At 36.4% G+C, this 22,985-nt stretch overlaps 1 protein-coding gene and 1 long non-coding RNA gene across 5 annotated transcripts in view; one reads left to right on the plus strand and one right to left on the minus strand.

Moving 5' to 3' along the window:
- DKK2 (dickkopf WNT signaling pathway inhibitor 2) overlaps positions 1-22,985 on the minus strand; it is a 370,758-nt gene that overhangs the window by 209,841 nt on the left and 137,932 nt on the right. The window lies entirely within an intron of this gene.
- Positions 4,867-22,985, plus strand: part of LOC112671610 (uncharacterized) — a 47,097-nt gene continuing 28,978 nt past the window's right edge. For all 3 annotated transcript variants that reach the window (XR_007407839.1, XR_003143729.3, XR_003143730.3), the window contains exons 1-3: positions 4,867-4,987; positions 8,578-8,613; positions 22,355-22,607. This is a non-coding gene — a long non-coding RNA (uncharacterized LOC112671610). The remainder of the gene's footprint in view (positions 4,988-8,577; positions 8,614-22,354; positions 22,608-22,985) is intronic.

Here is a 22,985-nt window from a genome sequence, read left to right on the forward strand (position 1 = left end):
TTTTTTCAAAGATTTTATTTATTTATTCATGAGAGACACAGAGAGGGAGGCAGAGACCTAGGCAGAGGGAGAAGCAGGCTCCCCCATGGGGAGCCCAATGCAGGACTTGATCCCAGGACCCCGGGATCATGACCTGAACTGAAGGCAGATGCTCAACCATGGAGCCACCCTGACATCCCAGTAAAATTATCTTCTGACCTGAAGTAATCATCACATAATGCCAAATCTATTCTTGTTCTGGTTTTCTCCTCAAGACTACCCAACACACACATACATGTGCATACACACACACACACACACACACAAATGTGACACCAGTACTAGTATCAGAGGTCCATTAGGGACCAAGGATCAGCAGGTGAGCACTCAATACAACTATCCCTCTTTACACCATTTGTTAGCTTCCCATCTGCCTTTCTTTAGCCATAGAGATAAGGTTATTTCACTGTGACTTAGATTACTGTCCCATTCTCCATACTAATGCCCATCTTTTGGGGGTAATATCCTCCCCTGATTAATAAATACAAAATTATCATTTTTTACTATTGGATCTCAAAATCCTTTACGAACACCACCCAATTGTTTTGAGATGGTTAGAAATCACTTTAACTCCTACTCTCCCTATGCGAAGCATTCATATGAATATTTCATGATCATCAAGGCTGCCTAAATTACTTTCTAAACAAAATTATTCATTAACTCGGCTGGTATCACCCAAAGACAGTAAATTCTGCTGCTATAGGTTCTGCTGCTAATTCACATCTACTTTAAGTTCTGGAGCTTCAACTAAGAGTTAAACTAGTCCCACTGAGCAAAACCAGCCACATTTCAACGTTGGAGCTTCAGTTTTTCCAAAACAAATCCTATTTTATAAAACTATCCTCTGATTATTTCAGAATTGGATGGAAGAATTGGGTTCAACATTGAAAGAAAAAGGTCCTTAACCAGTAAAGAAAATAATTTTCCATCCTGAGAAATCATACATAGTTTCAAGGTAAATAATGCATTTTCACAGTCACACAGAATTGGCCCAAGGCCACAAATGCGCTTACATTGGGTGGGAATAGTTGACATGTGGCTCCAGTGATGAAGAAGTAGCCCACCTGTGTCAGTGTGAGCAGTATTAGGCCACACTTGTTCTTCCCAACCATGCACACTGGTGCTGACGTATTTCCCACGCATGGCCCAGATACTCTTGTGGTCTGGAGTCAGACTGGCATCCCTGCTGAAAGTTGTAACAAGTCCAGAAAAGAAGATCTAAGCATTTGGAAGCACTTATTTCGTTCTTATTTCTGGAGCAAAGCACTCTACTACTCTGGGAAAAAAAAAGGAATGGGCTTTGTTTTTAAATAGAGTGTTGAGATGCCAAAGACTATTATGTGAAATGTTAAGAAAAGATTAGGTAAGACCTAGAAGACAGTTGGTTGTAAGTGTGTGCCAAATAGAAATGAATTTGGTCATCCTTTGTTACTTTCTATTTCATTTTTCAATCTGACAAAGACTTTTTGGTCAAGGAGGAATCCACCTAAGTGAGAAAAAAATGGGTGTTTTGGTTATGAAGGATCCTACCTAAAGGAGCTAATATTTTTTTCTATTTCTAAATAATTATCTACAGATCACTGTTTCACATAAAAAATCAATAGGAATGTCCATGTTGGTGAGGATTGATTTTTTTTTCTCTTTAGGATTGAGTTCTCTTTGTTGTTTGTTTGTTTTTTAAGGTTTTATGTATTTATTTGAGAGAGAGAGAGAGCACAAGCAAGGGGAGCAGCAAGGAGAAGGAGAAGAAAGCTCCCCACAGAGTAGAGAGCCTGAAGCAGGGCTGGATCCCAAGACCAGAAACCATGATCTGAGCCTAAGGCAGATGCTTAACATACGGAGCCATCCAGGTGGCTCAAGTTGTCTTTGTAACCATTAAAAATGTAAAGGTGAGGGGACAGGGAATAATAATGATTTGAGTAACTACATTTTCCTTCCCCCATGTTAAGCCTTGCCAACCTTCAACCAACAGTTCTCTGCCCACAAAACCCATAAGGATCTTCCTGAATTGAGTTCAAACACAGTGCAAAGATACTTCATGAAATACATAGCAGTGGCTACATGAGATTAAAATAATCTTCCTAAGTTTTAGTCTTGTAAAGATTGCAAGCCAAAAAACAAAAATCCTGATATATAAAGAATTTGAATACTCTCTTGAAATCAAACAAAAGGAAAATAAGTACATTTGCCTTTAAAAAGGATGGTTAAATTACATTTAGAAAGCATGATTTTTACCTATAGAATTCTTAGAGTCCTTTTTATATCCACTTGAGGTATAACTGCTGGTTATTGTGTATATTGAAATATAGACACTGCACATATTTTGTATATACTGGAATTAAGTTTGGAAATGTTTGAAAGAGAGGTTTAAAATAATACATAATCCTAGAATTTTAGAATATCACCATCACTACAATTCTCCACATGATTTTATTTCATTTTGGCTATTCATTTTTCTCTTCTTTCTTGCAGCTATATGTCAGACAAGTGAAGCCAGGGCAATGGTGAACATACTGATAGTGTTCAGTTTAAGAGATAAATAAAGATGGGAAGATGTGGAGTGTCAATGAGGCCAGCAATCCTTTTTCAGGTCGTGCTGATTTTCAACCCACAGAACATTGGTTAGAAGTAAAACCTGAGTATACTTGAAAGGAACAAACCACTCTTTCGGAACATTTTTCCTCTAGTTAATTTTCTCCTCACTGATTCTACCTCCACAGAGATAATTAGTACAACTGGCTTTATAAATAAAGAAAATAACAATTTAATAAGAATTTAAAAACAAAACAAAACAGAAAAAAAAAAAAAAAACGCCATAGAGCTATTAAGAGAGCCAAGACTCAATTTCCTGTGCTTTTTCTACTGTGCCATGTTTTCTCATCATTCCATGTTTTGCTAAAAGAGACAACTGTGGTACTGTCATGAAAGTCAACACAGTTTTGAAGAGAGTTTCCAGTGTTCAAATCTGGAATGTCCTCTTAGAGTAACAATTGAATCCAGAATATTCTCTCAAAGTAACAATTGAAATCCATAATGTTCCCTTAGAGCAACAGATTGAACCCAATAATAAGGTCTCTCAGTGCAATCTTGCTCCAAATACCTCTGAGCTAGCTAGAGGAATCAAAGACAGGGGAGGAGCTTATCTGAGTCCTCCTACTCCATCATAAGGCCAAATCAAAATGAGCACTCAACACTGGGTACTTTTAAAAATTGAAATAATACTGTGAACAAAATAAAAAGTGACACTCTTATCCTGTTGCCCCCAATTTCTCAACCTTTGCCCCAGTTATCTCTTCCTACAGTAGATGCCATAAAAAGATCCCTTAGGGACCACAATTGGAGAGTGTTGGCGCTGAGGCTCTGGTCTTAGGCGTTAGGTTGAATTTCTAGGTCACACATCCATAGGGAAGAGATGTTCTTCACAGACTACAGTCTTTCTGCTTTGTAACCATGGCGTTTCCTTACATTCCTACCAGTCTGCCCCTCGCTGCTCCATCTCCTTCTGTCCCATCAAAATGCTGAGCTTACTTCTTAGTGGCTCATCTCCTCTTTATATCTGCTTAGAGGGGTGAGGGTCTAATCATCGGGTAATCTACTTTTTCTTGCTTAGAGAGATTTGTTATAATATAGTAGGAATTAAAATATTCTTGCAGTGAGGTCTTGTTGACCAGTGAAACAGTATTGAAATTGTTTCCTTATAACAGAACATTCTAAGCCGAAACATATTCAGGGTAGCTCTAACCACAGCAATATTCTTTACAAATATTTTCCGTCTGAACCTACATAAAAGTAGAAATACATAAGTTACCTGCTGAAAGAACTCATGTGAAATTTGTAATGCTATAAGAAAAAGAAAATAACTGAAGGTTAGTAAATATCTAAGCAGTGAAGAGACTCTCCCTTGGGTGCCTCTGAAAAGGCCTTTTTTTTCTTGCCAAAAACCAATTACATTTCTACAATCCATTTCACCAGTGCAATGCACAGATATTCACAGCAGCTGCAGAGAGTGCTTTGTATTATTGGAGAAGAACTTTACAATGGTTTGTACTGATATCAACATAACTAAGCTGGACCTAAGTTACCCAGAATCTCCTTCACTGTATTTTTCTGGTGTAGAGATGACCAAAAAAGAAGTTCGTGGGAGATTCAGAAAGGAAAATGAAGCTGGAGATGTGAAGCTCTGAAGGTCATTGTGGGCACCAGGCATCCTTGGAGTTCGTGAGCAGTGTTGCTAAGTTGCTGGCTCCTCTTTCTGGGAATGGGCAGCAGCTGGGCCCATGGCTCCCCTACCTGCCATCCTCTCCTTCTGTTTGTTTCAGTCTTTCATTGCTTCTTCTGCAAAAGACCTAGGCTGTCAAGGTTGGAGGAAGTGACAGACCGCAGTCTGTCCTCATGCGGAACATCTTCTCATGTTCTAGTTTGTCTCCATTCTCCTGTTTTGGGTCAATCCTTTCTTTCCAACAGCTTACTTGAGCCAACTCCAGACCGTCACCAGACAAGGCGGCCTTACAGAAATTTCTTCCCCAGCTGCCACAATTGCATGGCTACTCCCTATAATAAATCCCGTATTCTATATCACTATGAATGACTTCCTTTATTGATGGCTTCCTTTATTGATGGCTGACAGACACAGAATCATGCTCAAGCAACAAGGACTCTACCCTAATCAAAGAATAGGTAATGAGTCTCTGGCTGAATTTCAGTATCCATGCCCTAGTATAGTACTACCACCTTGAATCTTGGCTAGCCCTGTGACTCTTTTGACTAATTGAATATGGCATAAATGAGGTTTTGTGACTTTAAGTCTAGGTCATAAGAAGCTTGCGAATTCTACCTTCCTCCTGGAAAAGTCACAGTGGGAGATGAGAGGCATCATGTATGAAGATTGACTACCCTGACACTACGATGCTGGGAGAAATCCCAGTGATGTTACTGGTGCCCAAAGAAGGTAGATAACGGAAACTTCACCTATAATGGAGTGATTCCTGGGTAGATCTATTTTTGTTGGGAAATACAAACTGTGCTACTGTATTCACCTGCAAGGATAATGACCTTGTCTCACTATTTCCTCATTTCTTTACTGTTTCTGATATTCTTGCTGCCAGTCTCTCTTCAATCCATTATACACATCATTTCTAGATTAAATTATATAAGAATATTATACTTATTATGTCATTATACCTTTAAATAACTCTTTGAAGGGCCCCATTGTACATGGGGATAAAGTTTAAAATCTCTCATCCATCTTCCGTCCCTATTCCCACCTCCATTCTCTGCTGCCTTCTAGAGTAAGCTCCCCCATCCAGCCAAACTAATCTTGATGTCCCTAGCTATGGCACAGTATTACCACCATGGGTTTGCATTACTCTGCCCTCCTAATAGACTGAATCCTCTGTGTACCTGCATAAATTGTACCCATACTTCAACATCCAACTTAAATGCTACCTACTCCTTAAAATTTTCCAGAGTCTCTCTCTTCTCTTACTGTTACACTTACTATAGAAAGCTTATTTATGTTTCTATGTATATTTTGGTTCCCTAATTAGATTACAATTATATTGAGAAAAGATACTGGTATTATTCATCTTCATTTTTCTCCAAAGGAAAGTAGTTGTTGGATTGGTAGTTTTATTTTTCCTCTTTTATGGCCTCAAATAAAATATTTTAAGAAAAAATAAATTGTCCTAAGCCATACTGAAGCAATCATACTGACAGCTTTTAATGAAATTTTTAGTAAAACTATTGCTAGCTCCAGTATTCACACTCAAGAGATGACTATGGGGCAATTTTACCTAATCTTTATAAGCATGAAAATCTCCTTTTAATTAAAGATATTATGAACTCCTCTCATGCTAGTGACTGTACTTTTGAGACAATACATAACAAAAAGCTACTGTGCATTCCATTACTTTCAAATGAATTTCTGTTTTATTAATCACAGCAGCATGCAAAAAAAAAAAAAAACCTAGAAATCATACTACAAATCTCTTCAGTATATGCTATTTATTTATTTAGTCTAGTTAATTACTGAGGTAAATATAGATTCTAAGCCACCTTCAATAACCTCGTGTCTTCAAATTTTCTACTTTAAAAAAAAAAGATTTTATGTATTGATTTGAGGCAGAGAGATACCAAGAGAGAGTATATGAGGGGGGGCGGGTTGGAGGGGTGGGCAGAGGGAGAGGGAGAAGCAGGCTCTCTACTGAGCAGGGAGCCAGATGCAGGGCTCAATCCCAGAACCCCCAAGATCACGACTTGAGCCAAAGGCAGACGCTTAACCATCTGAGCCACCCAGGTGGCCCTAAATTTTCCACTCTTCTACTATGCTTCTGACATCCCCTTAGGGATTTTTTAAGATTTTATTTATTTATTTGTGTGCATGTGGGGAGAGTGAGTGTGTGGGGAGAGGAACAAAGAGAGAGGAACAAGCAGACTCCACACTAAGCACAGAGCCTGACTTGGGGCTCGATCTCATGACCCTGAGATCATGACCTGACCTGAAATCAAGAGGTGGATGCTTAACTGACTGAGCCACCCATGTGCCCTGGGATTATTTTTGAAGAATTATCACTGTTTAAATGTCACTCTAGAAAGGTTCAGCTTGGTTTGGCAACAATCTAGATGCTCAGAAATAGAGGAATGATTATGTGAGTTATGATATGTCCATATAATTAATTTTATGGACACAAAAATATAATATTAAAATTTTGTAATAACATAACATTTCTATAATATTCCATAAAAACTGTATATATAGCATGAACACAGATACATAAAGAAAACCTTTCACAGAGAAAAGCATGACAGAAATTAAAGTGTGACGTTTTGGGATCCCTGGGTGGCTCAGCAGTTTAGTGCCTGCCTTCGGCCCAGGGCATGATCCTGAAGACCCAGGATCGAGTCCCATATCAGGCTCCCTGCATGGAGCCTGCTTCTTCCTCTGCCTGTGTCTCTGCCTTTCTCTCTCTCTCTCTCTCTCTCTGTGTGTGTCTCTCATGAATAAGTAAATAAATCTTAAAAAAAAAAAAAATAAAGTGTGACATTTTCTCTGTAGGCCCTTAATGAGAGCATGGGTAATTTTCTAATCCACATTTTTAAATGTTCTATAATTAACACATATTATGGTTTTACTGAAAAAAAAGTAATATACTTAACTTCTTAAAGGTCAGAGATATCACCTAAACATTCTCTGCTCTGTGGCTCTACCAAGCAAAATCCTAGAAACCATTCATTCATTCTGCCTAATTCACTATTAAAAAAAAAAAAAAAAAAAAAAAAAAAAAAAAAAAAAAGCACTTAGTGTACTGTCTTAGCTACAAAGCAATACTTTAAAAAAGCTATATTACATTCAATATGTCAAGCACCAGGGACTATAGTTCTTATTATTTGTGAGTTTGTGAGCAAGCCTGTGTTCCACCTACCCATGGACTTGACAACTTTAAGGCTTTGATCCTATTTCCTGTTAGCTTTCATGTTTCTAAGCCTAAAGCATCCTAATTTCTTGAATCGATGTTCATATAAAAACCCCTTGATCATTTTACTTATTGTTCTCTGGGACTCTTCCAGCTTGATTTTGCCTGAGAAGTGGTGACCTGGAGAATATGTAGTATTCCAGTTCTTACACAATTGTAGGATGATGCTTTCTGATTTGTCTGATTTGTTCCCAGTTTTCTTGAGGAGGCAGGTCATTGAGCTGGTGCCTTGGGGAGCAAGCTGCAATCATTCCCAGGTTACTTCCCTGGGTTATAACGAACACCTTGAAGCCATCAGTTCTACACTTTTTTTTCTTTGACTAGATCTCTTAACTATATAATATGCATTAAGTTCATCTGTCAGTGTTTTTTACATTCACACAACTAAGAATTTATCCTTAAATGTATTTCATAGGCCTAACATCTTTCAATTAAGATAGTTTGATATTAATTTCAGTTGGAGGTTTTATTATTCAGTCAATTTACTTAAATGTTAATAAAACAAACAAACAAAAAACCAAACAACCCACAATCTCTAGAGAATCTTTCCATTATCATCCTCCAGTTAGAAAAGTGCTTATTTATTCTTGCCCTTTGTTTCCTGTCTCTAAGTACTTACCCACAACAAAAACATTTCCCCTAATGTCATGGTAACTACTGAAGAAAATTTCCCTTCTCATTTTGTCCTTTTATCTAATAGTTTATTTTTACAGTGTGTCCTGAAGTAATTTGCCCATGTATGGCAGATTCTAACAACTTGTTAGGCATCTTACTAGAAGTCCTTCTTTATATTTTCCTACTGAAACCATTTAAATCCAAGCGATTCCAACTGAGAGATTTTCATTGGCACCTTATCGTTATTAGAAAGCTTTTTCACCCATAACACAGTGTCTTCTGAATCTCAGTGATTCTGGAATGAATTAGAGTGTATTGGAATGAAATTCCTTCTCAGCCTTCTTCTTACAGCTGGCTTTTTCTTTTTTTCTTTTTCTTTTTCTTTTCTTTTTTTTTTTTTTTTTGTTTGTTTGGCTTCTTTTTTTTTTTTTTTTCCTCCTCAATGATGAAGTGTGAAGATTGTCCAGGGCTTGGAAAAGACATAGATGTAAGTATAGGTTCAGTTAAAAATACAAGAAAAGAAAAATAGTTAGACAATATTTTCTATGTCAGTATTCATTTAAATTCCATCAAGTCTATGATCAAAATAATCTTAATTAATCATGTGGTAAGAAAGGGCAGTCCTATTCTACATCTTACTCTTTACAACTCGAGAATAAGACATCTATATTTTAAAAAGTAAATTTGATCTTATGCCAAAAATTAACTTCAGATGGATCATATGCCCTAATGTACAACGTAAAAGTATCAAATTTCCAAGCTAAACATAAGAGAAAAGTGTTTGTGAACTTGAATTAATTAAAGATTTCTTGGGATACAAAAAGGAGGCAAAGACAAAAGAAAGCACTGATTTTGGAATTCATTAAGATTTAAAACTTCTGTGCTTCAAAACATATTTTCAAGAAGGACAAAGACTCAAGCTGGGACGGAGTATTTGCAAAATGTATATTTGATAAAGGACTTATGCCTAGACTGTGTAGAACTATTACAGCTCAATGATAAGAAAACAATGCAACTTCTTAAAATAAGCAAAATAATTTAAGAGACATTTCACCAAAGATGGCAAAGGTTCAACATCAATATTTCAGAGGCAAGTGAAATTATAGCCACAACTGGATATCAGCATCTCTAGGATAGCAGATACTTCAAAAGATTTGACTGTTCCAAACATTGGCTTGGATGTGGAATAAGTAGAATTCTCATACACTATTGACAGAAATGCAAAATGTTAGAACCACTTTGGAAAACTGTTGGGCAGTTTCTTATAGCGTTAAATATACTTAATTTACCTGACCCAGAATCTTATTCCTAGTTATTTACCCAAAAGAAATAAAAACATGTCCACACATAGACCTGTGCATATATATTGACTTTATTAGTCTGCTCAGGCCACCATAACAAAATACCAGAGATTGGTTGGCTTAAACATAAATGTATTTCTCACAGCTCTTGAGGCTAATAACTCTAAGATCAAGGTGCTGGCAAAGTGGATTTCATTCTGAATCCTCTTCTCTTGGCTTAGAGGTGATCTCCCTCTTGCTGTGTGCTCCTGTAACCTCTTTTTTGTGCAGGCTCAGGGAAAGAGAGAGAGATGGAGCTCTGGTACCTTCTCCTCTACTAAGAATACCACTGGTATGATCTCATTTAATTCATCACCTTCTCACAGGCCCTATCTCTAAACATGGTAACATTGGAGGTTAGATTTTCAACATTCAACATATGTATGTGTGTGTATATATATATATATATACACACACATATATATATACACGTATACTTTATTTAAATAGTCAAAAACTGGAAACAACTCAAATATCATTAACTCATGAAGGAAGAAACAATTGTGATATAGCTGTATGATGGAATATTATTTGACAATAAAAAGAATTAAATTACTGATACATGCAAAAACATGGAGGAATCTCAAGAAATAAGCCAGATCCAAAAGCCTACGTACTATGTGATTTTATTTGTATGACATTCTGGAAAAGGTAAAACTATATTAAATAAGTTATTGTTAGAGACTGGGTGTGGAAAAAAAGATTGACTATTATTTTATTTATTATTATTTATTATTATTATTTTATTTATTATTTATTATTGACTATTATTATTATTTATTATTATTTATTATTATTTTATTTATTATTATTTATTATTTTATTTTGTTTTATTTTATTTTATTTTGTTTTGTTTTTTAGAGAGAGAGGGAGAGAGCATGCAAGGGAGGGGTGGGGCAGAGGGAGATAGAAAATCTTTAGCAGTCTCCATGCCCAGTTTCAAACCCAACATGGGGCTTGATCACACAACCCTGAGATCATGACATGAGCTGAAATCAAGAGTTGGACACTTAACCGAGTAAGCTACCCAGGTACCCCAAAAAGGACTGACCTTAAAAGAGCACAAGGGAACTTTTGGGGGTGATAAAGAATTGTGTTTTATTAATTATATATATAATTACATACATTTTTCTTTTTTATGATTTTTGTTTGTTTATTTATTTATTCATGAGAGACAGAGCGAGAGGCAGAGACATAGGCAGAGGGAGAAGCAGGCTCCCTGCAGGGAGTCTGATGCGGGACTCAATCCCAGGACCCCAGGATCATAACCTGAGCCAAAGGCAGAGGCTCAACCACTGAGCCACCCAGGTGCCCTTATATACATTTTTTTAAAACCCATCAAACTAAGGGCACCTGGGTAGCTCAGTCAGTTAAGTGTCCAACCCTTGGTTTCAACTCTGGTCAGGACTTCAGAATTGTGAGATTGAACCCTGTATTAGGCTCTAAGCTCAGCATGGAATCTGCTTGAGATTCTCTCCCTCTCCTTCTGCCCCTCCCCTGCTCACTCTCTCTCTCTTTCTCTAAAATACATAAATAAAATCTTTTTTTTAATCAAGCTATATACATAAAAATATAAATTTTACTGTACATAAATCATACTTCAACAAACTTGGTCTAAATTTATTTTTTAAAAGAACTTGAAAAATTGAGAACTATAGGAAGCCTAGATAGAATCCTCACAACTTTAACCACTCCAGAAAGGTAGGTTTGATGATATTGTTCCTTAGCGCATCACTGGCTTATTCAACATGCATATGCCAATTAACATGTAGTTGTTGGTCATGTATAAATGAATGACACAGGCACTGATCTCAAGAGGCTCAGTAGCTGATAGAATAGAATTGCTACATCATTATCATTTCTATCAAATTGTAGTAGGCTATTATAATTTCTACCAAATTATAGAGCTATGAGAACAAAAGCAAAATGCTTATCCAATGTTTCCCCTTCCAAAGTTTCCCTCCTCATATTTTGAATAAGGTAAAATAGCTAGTTTTTAATATTCAGGGTTGCTACAGACCATATAGTATCCCCTCAGATTCATGTATTAAAACCTTAACCCACAATGTGATGCTATGTGGAAATGGGGCTTTGGGCAGTAATTAGGGTTAGATGAGGTCATGAGAGTGGGGCCCTTATGATGGTATTTGTGCACTTATAGAAGAAGAACCAGAAAAGTTACTTTCTCTCTTTCCATTATATAAGAGAGCCCTCACTGAGGAATCACATTGGTTGTTTTCCAGCTTCTGGTACTGTAAGAAATAAGTTCATATTGTTTAAGCCACTCAATCTATGGTATTTTATTATGGCAGCCCAAGCCGACTAATGCAGGTCTTCTGCTGTTAGGATTTCAGTTAAGTATAAGCACACTTGGAGGTGCATTACAATGATCAAATGCCTTGACTCAAGGCCAGACCTTCTGTAATTGACGGTAAACTATGCTAACAAATGGATTGGGGTCAGAACACTTTCTCCTTAAAATAGCAGGCTAGAATAGTATATATTAGAAGTCATCAACTCCTGAACATATTTGATGAAAAGGTGTCCAGCAGAGGGTACAGAAATGGGGGAGGGCAGTAGGAGATAAGCAGTAATGTTATTATGTTTACTATATAGGCATTTTGTACTTAGGCAATTTTGTACTTAGGAAAAGACATAAGCTTTGAAGAGAAACAGACCTGGATACAAATCCTGACCCTTTCTCTTATAAACTTTGTGGTTTTGAGCAAGTTAAACTCTGAACCTCAATCTCCTCACCTATATAATGAAGATAACAAGCAATCCCCTATCTCAGGAGCTGGGAACATTAAATGAGAAAATACATGTAAGAAATACTTCATGAAAAGTAGATTCATTGGTTCTCCCGTTTTTATAGCCAAAGCTGATCTAGAACAATAGCTCAATGAGGTACAATAAAAAAATCAAATGAGCTTTGTCAAGTAAATATAAACTGGAAACCATGTCCCAGCATTACCCCTCCCGGGAAATATTTAAATAAGTGAATTCTTGAAGCTCAAAATCAAGGCACAGTTCCTGCCATATGACATGAAAATAACAAATATCTGTAGTAGGAATAGCTGTAGGAAAGTGGTTTGGCTCAAAAGGACTAATGCCTAGTGACAGAATGACAAGCATCCATATCAGAAAAATGGAAGTCTTTTAGATTGTGTGGGAATACAAAACCTTATTAAAGTACCTCAAATACCATCACCTGTCCCCGACATTTACCCTACATTTACTTATAGATTGATGCTGATTATAACATTTTAAAAGAGGAGAAAGTAGGGAAACCTAGAGCCTGCCGAGATATCCCAAAAAGCAGGAATTTGTTAGTTCCTAAAACAGTTGATTTACATCCAGTGATAAGAATTAATCCAAATAATATTCTTGAATATAATCATCAATGAAGCTAAAATTATTTCTATTAAGGCCTGCACATAATACACAGTTCACAAGGGATCCAGTATCATTTAACCCCAACCAATGGCACAAAGGGACTTCAAATGCTCTTCTAACTTGTATGGACTTCAGGGCCAATTCCTTTGGTCTTGCTGTCTCCGTGAATGGTAAGCACTGACCTCTAGTGGCAAGTGTAGTTAATCACAGCCCTGTCCTTCAGTGACCCCAGGGAGAGCACCAGGCCAGAGGAGGGCTTATCATAAAGAAAACAGTTCTCCATGCTCTCAAGGAGAACCTGAGAGCCCAAAGAGATCACATTTACATCTTTTCTGTTTTGTTTTGTTTTGTTTTGTTTTGTTTTGTTTTGTTTTGTTTTGCTTTGTTTTGTTTTGTTTTTTAAATCTTGAGCATTTCTCCCAGCTCCCAGTGGAAATCTAAGATGGGTAGTTTGTTGAGTTTGATAGTTTTTCTACAACTCTAAGAAGCAGAAGACAATGACCCTGATCTCTCTAAGATTTAGAATCTGCATATATGACCTCAGGAACTCACCACACATGTAAACAAAGCAATAGAGATTCAATGATCTGACATATGCATCTGTATTCTATTTACTCTGTTCCATGGGGAACTTGTAAAGACATTGGTCAGTCAGTTAAAAACAGGTCTGTGAACTCCTCTATGCAGAAAAACCATTAGACATTATGTGAAGTCACAAAAGAAACCAAAGATCATCTCTATTCAAGTACACTGGAAATTAATTGGGATGAGAGGACTCATAAATTTATTTATTTTTTACCTCTAGTAGAGGAATCAAACATATAATGGTTTTAAATGAAAAATATCAGGAAGGAGAAAATAAGCAGAACAATGAGATGAAGAAAAAGATGCATCAGGTAACTATACATTTTAGGATTTATATTTTTTAAGGGGTAGATAATAAAAGTGATCTTAAAAATAAATTATCTATTCTAATCCTATCAATTTAAAAGAGGGAAATAATTGTTTCAGAAATGTGATTTAACTTTCATACAGTCCCACATCAGTAAATGGAAAATCACTATTCAAAATTCCACTCTGAAGTTATTCCATCACATGATCTGTCCTACCTTAGAAGAACTGAGCTTCTGTTCAATTTGGACTTCAAAATAAATCTTAAATGTAAAGTTACCTATTTTAAAGGAAATCATTTCTTCTATAGCAATACTTGAATATAAGCTCATTGAGTGTAATGCAATGGACACATTACCTAATGCAAATGTTCAAAGGATGGAGGTGATACTGGGTAATTTGTGCTTGTTTTTATTTAATCTTCTATGTAATGCTCAAATTCATGTATCAAAATTTTCTTATACATTGCAAATCATTCCAAATATATCTCATTTAAGATACAATATGCTTTCCTGCCTTTCTCTCATGAATATAAGTATCAGTTAAATTCTAATTATTTCTAATGACACTTCCTCTGTCTCTCACTTTCCCTCACTAATGCCATTTGCTGCTCTGCTTCCACCCAAGGCAGTTTCAAAGCCAGGTGGACTATTGATTCTACGTTCCTAAAATATTTAAAAGAAAGAGGAAAGAAATCTGTGGAAAGTCTCTTTTCTTCAAGATTTTCATCTAGGGGTTTCAGAGTGTTTGGATGAGTTTCAAATAAACATCCCTTTGCTTAGTATAGTTGATGCATATTTTTTAGCCTCTAGAGGGGAACACTGATCTGCTAAAATTGCCATTTTTCAGCTAAATTATAATTTGCTAGTCCCTTAAGGCCATCTGACAGGTTTTGTGGCTATTCTGACAGACTTCAGTATAAATAAAGAATATTTTAAACAAAATTGTAAAAGGTTTATTTTGAGAAAGTAAAATGGCAGATAAGGGCATGACTCACCTAATATTATTATCCTGCTTAAATAGGAACAAAATGCATTATGCTATGTAATAAACTCTGTTTATTACAACCTAAATTTAGGGACTGGGCTGTTATGACCAACTGACTGTTATGAGTAATCATAAAGTACCACATACACATAAACTGTTACTTTGTAAGAGTTAGAAAATTACAAATACAGTCCTATATAAATAATGTATATTATAAATACATAATACAAAACTACTGAACATAAGTTATTCACTTTTAATGATTGATTATGATTTTGCAGTGTCCCAGTATTATTCTGTGAATATCAATATTATTGGACAGCTCAAAGTTTGGCTAAAATAAAGCTTCATTAATAGAATACTGAACAAATAACTATCAGACTTGTATATTTAGATCATCAGCTCCCACTGGGACTTTTAATTAGAAGTCAAAACTTTCACTTGTTAGACTATTACTCAAAGTAACACAGGATGAAATAAATAGAATGTCAAACTTGACTTTGCAAGAGAGCTTGAAATTACCCCAGAAAACTTTGTGAATGGAATTTTATATTATTGACTAAGAATCGCTATTTTTAAGATTATTATTATTTTTTATTTGAGAAAGAAAATAAGTGGGGTGAGGGACAAGGGGAGAGGAAGGAGAGAATCTCAAGCACACTCCTTACTGAGTATGGAGTTCGAATGGAGTTCGAATGATCTCACAACCCTGAGATCATTACCTGCATAAACCAAAAGTTGAAGGTTTAACTGACTGAGCCACCCAAGCATCCTTGGAATTTACTATTTTGACAACCATTTTACTCTAATATCTATCTAATATGTATGAGGATCATCATTTCAACATTAGATAAAATGCAAAAATAAATAAATAAACAAGGCTGAATGTTTAGTATGGGGGAATGGTCAAATACATTGATGTATGGCCTATGTGGACTATTCTAGCACCATTAAAAATTATGTTTCATGAAGTTTAATAACATGAGAAAAAATTAATTATAAAATGCTAATTTTAAAAAGTCCTAGAAAGAAATATACCAAAATATTAACCATCATTTTCATTTGGTAATAGATTACCTATGATTTAAACTTTCGTCTTTGAAAAAGAATAAAATAACTTTCATCTTCAGAAGGCTGTTTCTTCAAGACATATGGGACAGAAAGAGAATAAATGCTATTACTTTTTATCTATGACTAAATCACTACACTCCTCATTTCTTCACTGAAATTGCATGGATGTTTCATTTTCTTTCTCTTTTTCCTCTCTCAGTATGCATTCCATGCCAGACTGTGAGGGCACACAATAAGAAGCATAATTCTTTATAGCTTTTACATTCCTCTCATTTTTTATTTGACCCTAATAATTTCAAGAGGAGATAAAATATAGGCACTTAAAGACTTCTTGGATTTTTTGTTATTAATATAAACATTTCAGTATTTTAATGTCCACAAATGTTATTAAAATAAATGTTATTAGAGTATCTAATACTAGGAGAGTTCTAAGTATAAATCCTAATTACTCCACTTAGGCAAGTTAGATCTCAACTTAGACCTCAGAGTTGAGGCCCCCCACCCATCCCGCTCAGCCCCTCCTCTCATTTTCACCACCCTCTACCCAGCCAATCTATCAGGTTACCTTGTATCATTTTCATAAACTTAACAGTATCTGGAATTATTTGCTTAGGCATTTGTTACTTGTTTAATGGTAATATCTTCTGTTACCACCACTCCCAGAAATGCAATTCTATAGATGAAAAGATCTTATTCCTCTCCCCTAACCCCCACTGCTTTTGCCCCAACACCTAGAGTAGTGTCTAGCCTACAGTAGGCATTAATAAATACATGTCAAATAAATAAATGAATGAGCAAAACTCTGAGTTTTTCCTTTCCAGTAAAATGGAGATAATCATATCTACCCTATAGGCTTATCATAAGGATTAAATTAGATAACATATGAGAAAAACTCATATCTTAAACCTTGTCACTTTTTTCTATCCTCCATTTACTTGCTATAGCATGTGGGAGTCTTGCACAATTTTTGCCATCTCATATACCAAGAGCTTCCCAGGACGTTTTTCAAAAAGTAACCTCACATTATACATGCTATTTTACCTATTAAATAATCCAAATTAAAAGCACTAGAGGCTATATTCACAAGCAATAATCAGTATTGGCTCTGTGTGACCTTTGAAGAGAAGCAAAACCCAGATAAGCTCATGGTTAACACCGTATCTGATAATACTTTTACCTGCCAAGAGAAATAAATCACAAAGTGTCAAATAAGCAAAACCCATTTCTTGAGGACTTACCTGTCCTCAAGGCCATCCTGGGTGACATACTAAGAAATGGAGCAACTGTGCAGCCTGGCAAATGTACAGGATATTTCCTCTGTTGCCTCAAAAGGATACTTGGTCCCCAAAAAAAATAAAGAATATATTTTGACTTCGATGATTTGTGGATCCCAAGAAGATTTATAATTTTATAATTCAAAATGTTGTCACATTTTAGAGCCCCAGAGAGGCTAAAGGAATTACCCAAAGACACACAGCTACTTAGTAGCTAAGTCATTGTACCATTTAATTCAACTAAACTCAACTGCCATGAATTGAGTGCTTGAAGGCCTTTGGCTTTGTACTAACTTGTGGTTTGAGAGTAAGCTAGGAACACATGCACAGTGTTCAACATCTTTGGAACATAGTTCACTGAGCAGTTGCTTGGTTAATTGGTTGGTTGAATGAAGTTTCCAGCTGCCTCTGACTTATCTTGAGAATAGATATAATGACAATGGTACATTTTTTACCTGGCATCTCCTGGAGCCTTACTCTATCAACTAACTTCAATATAGCACCCACATTTTTTTTCTCACATTTTTTAAATCATAAATGTTTTGCACAAAATATCATAAGCTTTTCTTGATTTCTTGGCTTCACAAAGAAGAGATACCTATCTCACTGAAATACCTTTATTGCAAAACCATGCTGTACTGGTAGAAATCTCTGCTTTCGCCTGAGTTTTAAGCTGGCTATATATAATTTGACTTGACTTTCTGCCTTTCAGCTGAATTATACTTGAACTCTTTCTCTGTTAGACTATTTTAATTCCAAATGAATCTTTAAAAAAAGAAAAGAACCCTGACATTTGTGGTGTATATGACTACATAGTTACAGACAAAATAGAAAGGCATAGAAAAGCTTTGTTATACATCTGGAGAAAACAAATTATTTTCAGTACAAGAAAAGACATTCTACATTATATATTAACTTCCTGTTTTGACAATTAAACACCATGTGCTGCCATCTAAAACAGAAGTGAAAAATTCAGGATTATTTATAATTATACAATTATAGGATTTCTGGTTATATGGGTATAATATTATAGGTGATAGCTTTTTTGTGGGGAACTTAGGATTATATGGAATGCAAACATCCAGAAATCCCAAAACAATGTTGCTTATAGTGTTAGACAAGGAAATTTAATGACTAGAACAAAAAAGTCAAACTTAAGTATTATTTTAGTGTTAGCATTTCCCCTGAATTCTTATTGTTCATATTAGGTAAACAAACTATAAATATATAACAAATACCCATCCTTTGTTAGTTGTAATACTTAATTGAGTCAGGATAACCCATTCTCTAACCATTTGGATACATAAGCAATTACTGACATGTGAGACCAATAGATTCAGTCAAGTGTTCATTCTTTCATTTCTGATAAAGAGAAAAGCTTTAAAGTTAATTCAGATTTTCAATTTTGAACCCCTACTACTGGTTCATATTGCTTTGGTAACAAAGCAATGGGTCACTGAAACCATCCTTAGAACACCATGGTGTGGGGAAACACTGAGCTATTTAGCATTTGTTGGAAATGTAGAGTCATTTTTCTGATCAGTTAATATGTCCTAAGAAAAAAAATCTTAGAATTTGAATTTGGAACAACTTGAAATGAAATTCACAGTGGTAGAGCCTTCACAAAAGCTTCATCGGTACATTAAAATTTTAGTGTGCATTCTGACCTGCATTGTGAAATCATTTCCAATTCCATAACGTAATAAAGATAGCATTTTATTAGTAGGTCCTACTCCTGGCCTCAGCAATACAGGATATGGAGGAAGTGATGTACTACTTTCAGGAAAGACCCTCAGATCACTCCACTTGGAACTGATTTCAAAGTTTCTTCTGCTGTGGTGTCACTCCATAGTTTTCTTGTGTTGGAAGATAATCTACCATCAGCCAATTAGAAAATGGGATCCTGGGATGCCTGGGTGGCTCAGTGGTTGAGCATCTATCTTTGGCTCAGGGCATGATCCCAGGGTCCCCAGATGGAGTCCCACATATGGCTCCCTGTGGGGAGCCTGCTTCTCCCTCTGCCTGTGTCTCTGCCTCTCTCTGTGTGTCTCTCCTGAATGAATAAATAAAATCTTTAAAAAAGAAAAGAAAATGGGATCTTAAACTGCATTTAACACTCATACCTATTTGGAATCTTGTGCTAAATTTAGTATTATTTTGCCTTGTATATGCATTTATTTACTTCCTCTTAGGAGTTTTATCACATTTCTTTGTAGACAGAGACTATATCTTATTTACTCATGTATCCCATTACATGAGTAAAAAAACAAACTCAAAACATCAGTTTGTATATAGAAGGTACATAATGAATACACAATATAGGAGGTGTTCAACCTATTTTTATCTTATTTAATAATTTACTGTTCACACTCTGTAAATTAAAAAATATTAAATAAAGGTAAAATAGATTATTGCCAGGAAATATTTTTCTGTATGACATTAGTCTATAATTTAGGGACTTAAAAGAACCATTTATTTAGCTCATGGCTCTGCTGCCTACAATTTATGCTGGACTCCACTGAGTGGTCTTGGTTTGTACATGCATCTGCAGCCAACTGGCAGGCCACTGAGGATTGGCAGATTCAGGGAGATCTCAGCTGGGATGATTAAATTCTATGAAAAGTATCCTTTAATTCTGTGAAAAGTTTTATCATCAATTTTGGTGGCTTGTATGTTCAAGGATTGTTCCTATCACTGTGCCAAGGAGAAGCAAAGGCTTAGCATGGTCATATGCTCCGCCAGCAGCCTTGTCCTCCACTCCAACCTGGATATTTCAGTGCAACACTGGACAGGTGTTGAAACCACAGCTAGGTTCTAAAAGAAAAACAAAGAGCAACTATCTGCATTGTCTGCACCAAGATTCACAGACACCATGTTTACATATTTCTTGAATATTCCACACTGCTTCCTGCCACAGGCCTTAGTTGCTTGGAAAGGTCTCCTGTCCACACAGGAGACTTCTATTTTGCTTTCAAAGGTTGTAGTTCCCACAATCCTTTCCCGGCGCTAAACTATAAAAATATTTATGCAATGGACTATTACCTAGCCATAAAAAAGAATGAAACCTTGCCATTTACAATGACATGAATGGGGCTAGAGAGCTTTCTGCTAAGTGAAATGTCATAGAAAGACACATACCATATGATTTCACTCAATAGTGGAATTTAAGAAGCGAAACAAATGAGCAAAGGGAAAAAAAGGAGAGAGGCAAACCAAGAAACAGAATCGTAACTACAGAGAACAAACTGATGGTCACCAGAGGAGAGGTGAGTACAGGGATGGATGATGGGGGTTAAGAGTACACTTGCTGTGATGAGCACCGGGTGTTTTATGGAAGTGTTGAATCCCTACAGTGTACAACTGAAACTAATATGACACTGTATGTTAATTAACTGGAATTTAAATTAAAAAAAGAAAGAAATTTGTGCTGTTGTATACTGTCCCTTCAGAGCACTGATCTCTGTTTGTACAACTGTGTGATGATTTGATTGAGACCTGTCTTTCACAGACTAAAAGCTTCTAAAGAGCAGAGCTACTCTGGCATTGCCTCCCATTGCATTCCTGTTGCCTCACGAGCGCTCACCTCATGGTGGTGCTCACCATGTCTCAATTGAATAAATGTTAAGGTAAGAGTAATTAAATGTGGGTTTTTAAGAAAGAGGAAAGTTCTTTTAATATTTCTAAATTATGCACGTTAAACATTTTGAGGCTGGGAAATCAGGTACTCTCGTTTCCAGAGGGCAGAGATGATGTAAAAAGAGTCTTCCATGTTTTGCCCCAATCTGCTTCCAGAATGGGGCCAACAGATCACCCAGAAAGGAGACAATGTAGTTCTTTCTCAATGATCACCTAGACTTAGCCTCCAGCTTCTCCCTGAATCAGAGCCAGCTGTGGTGGTGGCTTTTGAGATGCACAGGACTTTCCTATGAGGTCATTACTGATGGAAACTATCAACACCTCTGCCCCTTAGGGAGGGTAAGAAGTCAGCCCCACTCAAATAAGCAATCCTCAGGCTCCTGCCTCAGAAACACTCCCTGGCTCCTACCACAGATGTTTTTGTCTGAGGGACAGGATAAAGGATGACACTGAGGGGTGAAAATCAGAACAGACCCGAGGCAGCTGCATTGAGAAAGGAATCATCGAAGAGTTTCCATGTGTCTTAATACCACACATTTTATCTTCCCCTCCACTTAATTTAGTGAAACAATGAGACGCTGTTCCAAGTAGGTCCTAGTCTCTACCAGGCAGGTATCAGAGACTGGTCACTCATCCCATCTCCCACAGAATGGAAACTACTAGATCATAAAATATTTTTTAGCCTACAAGTGCCAAGATATCAGTTTTCAAGACTAGTTTATTCTACAAAAATAATCACTGTGTAGTTCTAGATATTATCATTTTTGTGTATCAATCAACAGTTGTGAGCAAATGGATATAGAGACAAAGATCATCAAATAATACAAAGTGCATAGGTGAGACGATAGAATTCCTTATGAAAACTACGAACAAGGAACACATTTCTCTGGTTTTCCTGCCATCTTGATTTCCTCAGTGAGGAGTTTATGATGGTCTGAGATAACCTAGCTAAACATGGGTTCCAGTAAGTGATTATAAAGGAGCTATCAGCTTTATCCAACAAGCATTTACTGCACTCTTACTGTGTTCTGGAAACCATGCTCTGCAGGAGATCTAAAGTGCTATAGGGTATTCCCTGATCCTAAGGAGTTTACAGTCCAGCAGAGCTGTTTGTCAAATGGTGGGTGCAATGAGGCCAATCTGGGCAAAAAGAATGACAAAGAAGATGCCATACTGCTTGAAAACATAATCACAAATTGTATTTGGCAAAGAACTTCTAAGAACATTAACAGAACAGGAGTATTTACGAAAAGGAAAAGGCTCATACAAGCAATCTTCGAGAAGCAGTAAAAGAGAAGCTGGCATTTTGGGGAAAGTAGAATCTTAGAAACTTTTGGAGGACCCCTTTGAAGTTTTGGTGAGGGGTGGTTCTGGTTAGTGTTTCCACAGTGAGGCTAAGGGACAGGTTATGAAGACAGAATCAGGGAAACTTGTACCTCAACCACTCTTCAAATTTGATGGCTCAAAGAGGAGGCTGTGACCCTGGTAAAATCGGAACACACCACAGGTGTTTCTAGGGGCCAGAAAATGCAGGATTCAAATAGCTTTTCTAGACTGAGAACAAAATTATTCACTATTATTATTTTCGAACAGTGTGACAGTATAAAAATGTAATTTATTTTCCTACTCTAAGCGATAAAGAACAAAAGTGAGTGGGCAGTGAAAGACAACGCATGAAAGCATTAAAGAGGAGAGAGCAATGAACTCCTGCTCAAGAGAAAAATCGCACCTCAGTGACAAGCCTGCTGTGCAAAAGCCCATTTAGCAAGAATAGCCCAGACCTTCATTTCAAGTTTTATCAGAAGCCACTGGTCCTAAAGTATCACTGGCGCCTACTGAATTTTCACCAGGGACCTAACAGAAAACATCTGTTCTCTTACTTAAAAGTAAGTCAATTGATTAAATCAATGTTTGCTTTCTTTCTTCTATTAGAAGCATAACTATTTCTCTTTTTCTTCTCTCCGGGCTCCCCTAATAACTTACTTCTGCTTGTGAGTCAAAAATCTGTGTTAGAGGTGTGTCTCTTTCTATGCCTACATGGGGAAACATACCACAGGTTAAGCTGAAATCAGGTCAGAAATCCACCGATGTAAACAATTTGGTAATGTTTCATATGTACCTTGAAAGTTGATATAACCCCATAAGATGACCTCAAGCAGCAGATGCCTATGTGAGTGTGTATGTGTGTGTGTTTATGTGTGAATACACAAAATTCTCACTGCCTTGAGAAAATACTGACCAGAAAATTGAGCTTTTATTTTGAA

This window comes from Canis lupus, chromosome 32 (genome assembly GCF_003254725.2).
Source record: "Canis lupus dingo isolate Sandy chromosome 32, ASM325472v2, whole genome shotgun sequence".
NCBI lineage: Eukaryota > Metazoa > Chordata > Mammalia > Carnivora > Canidae > Canis > Canis lupus.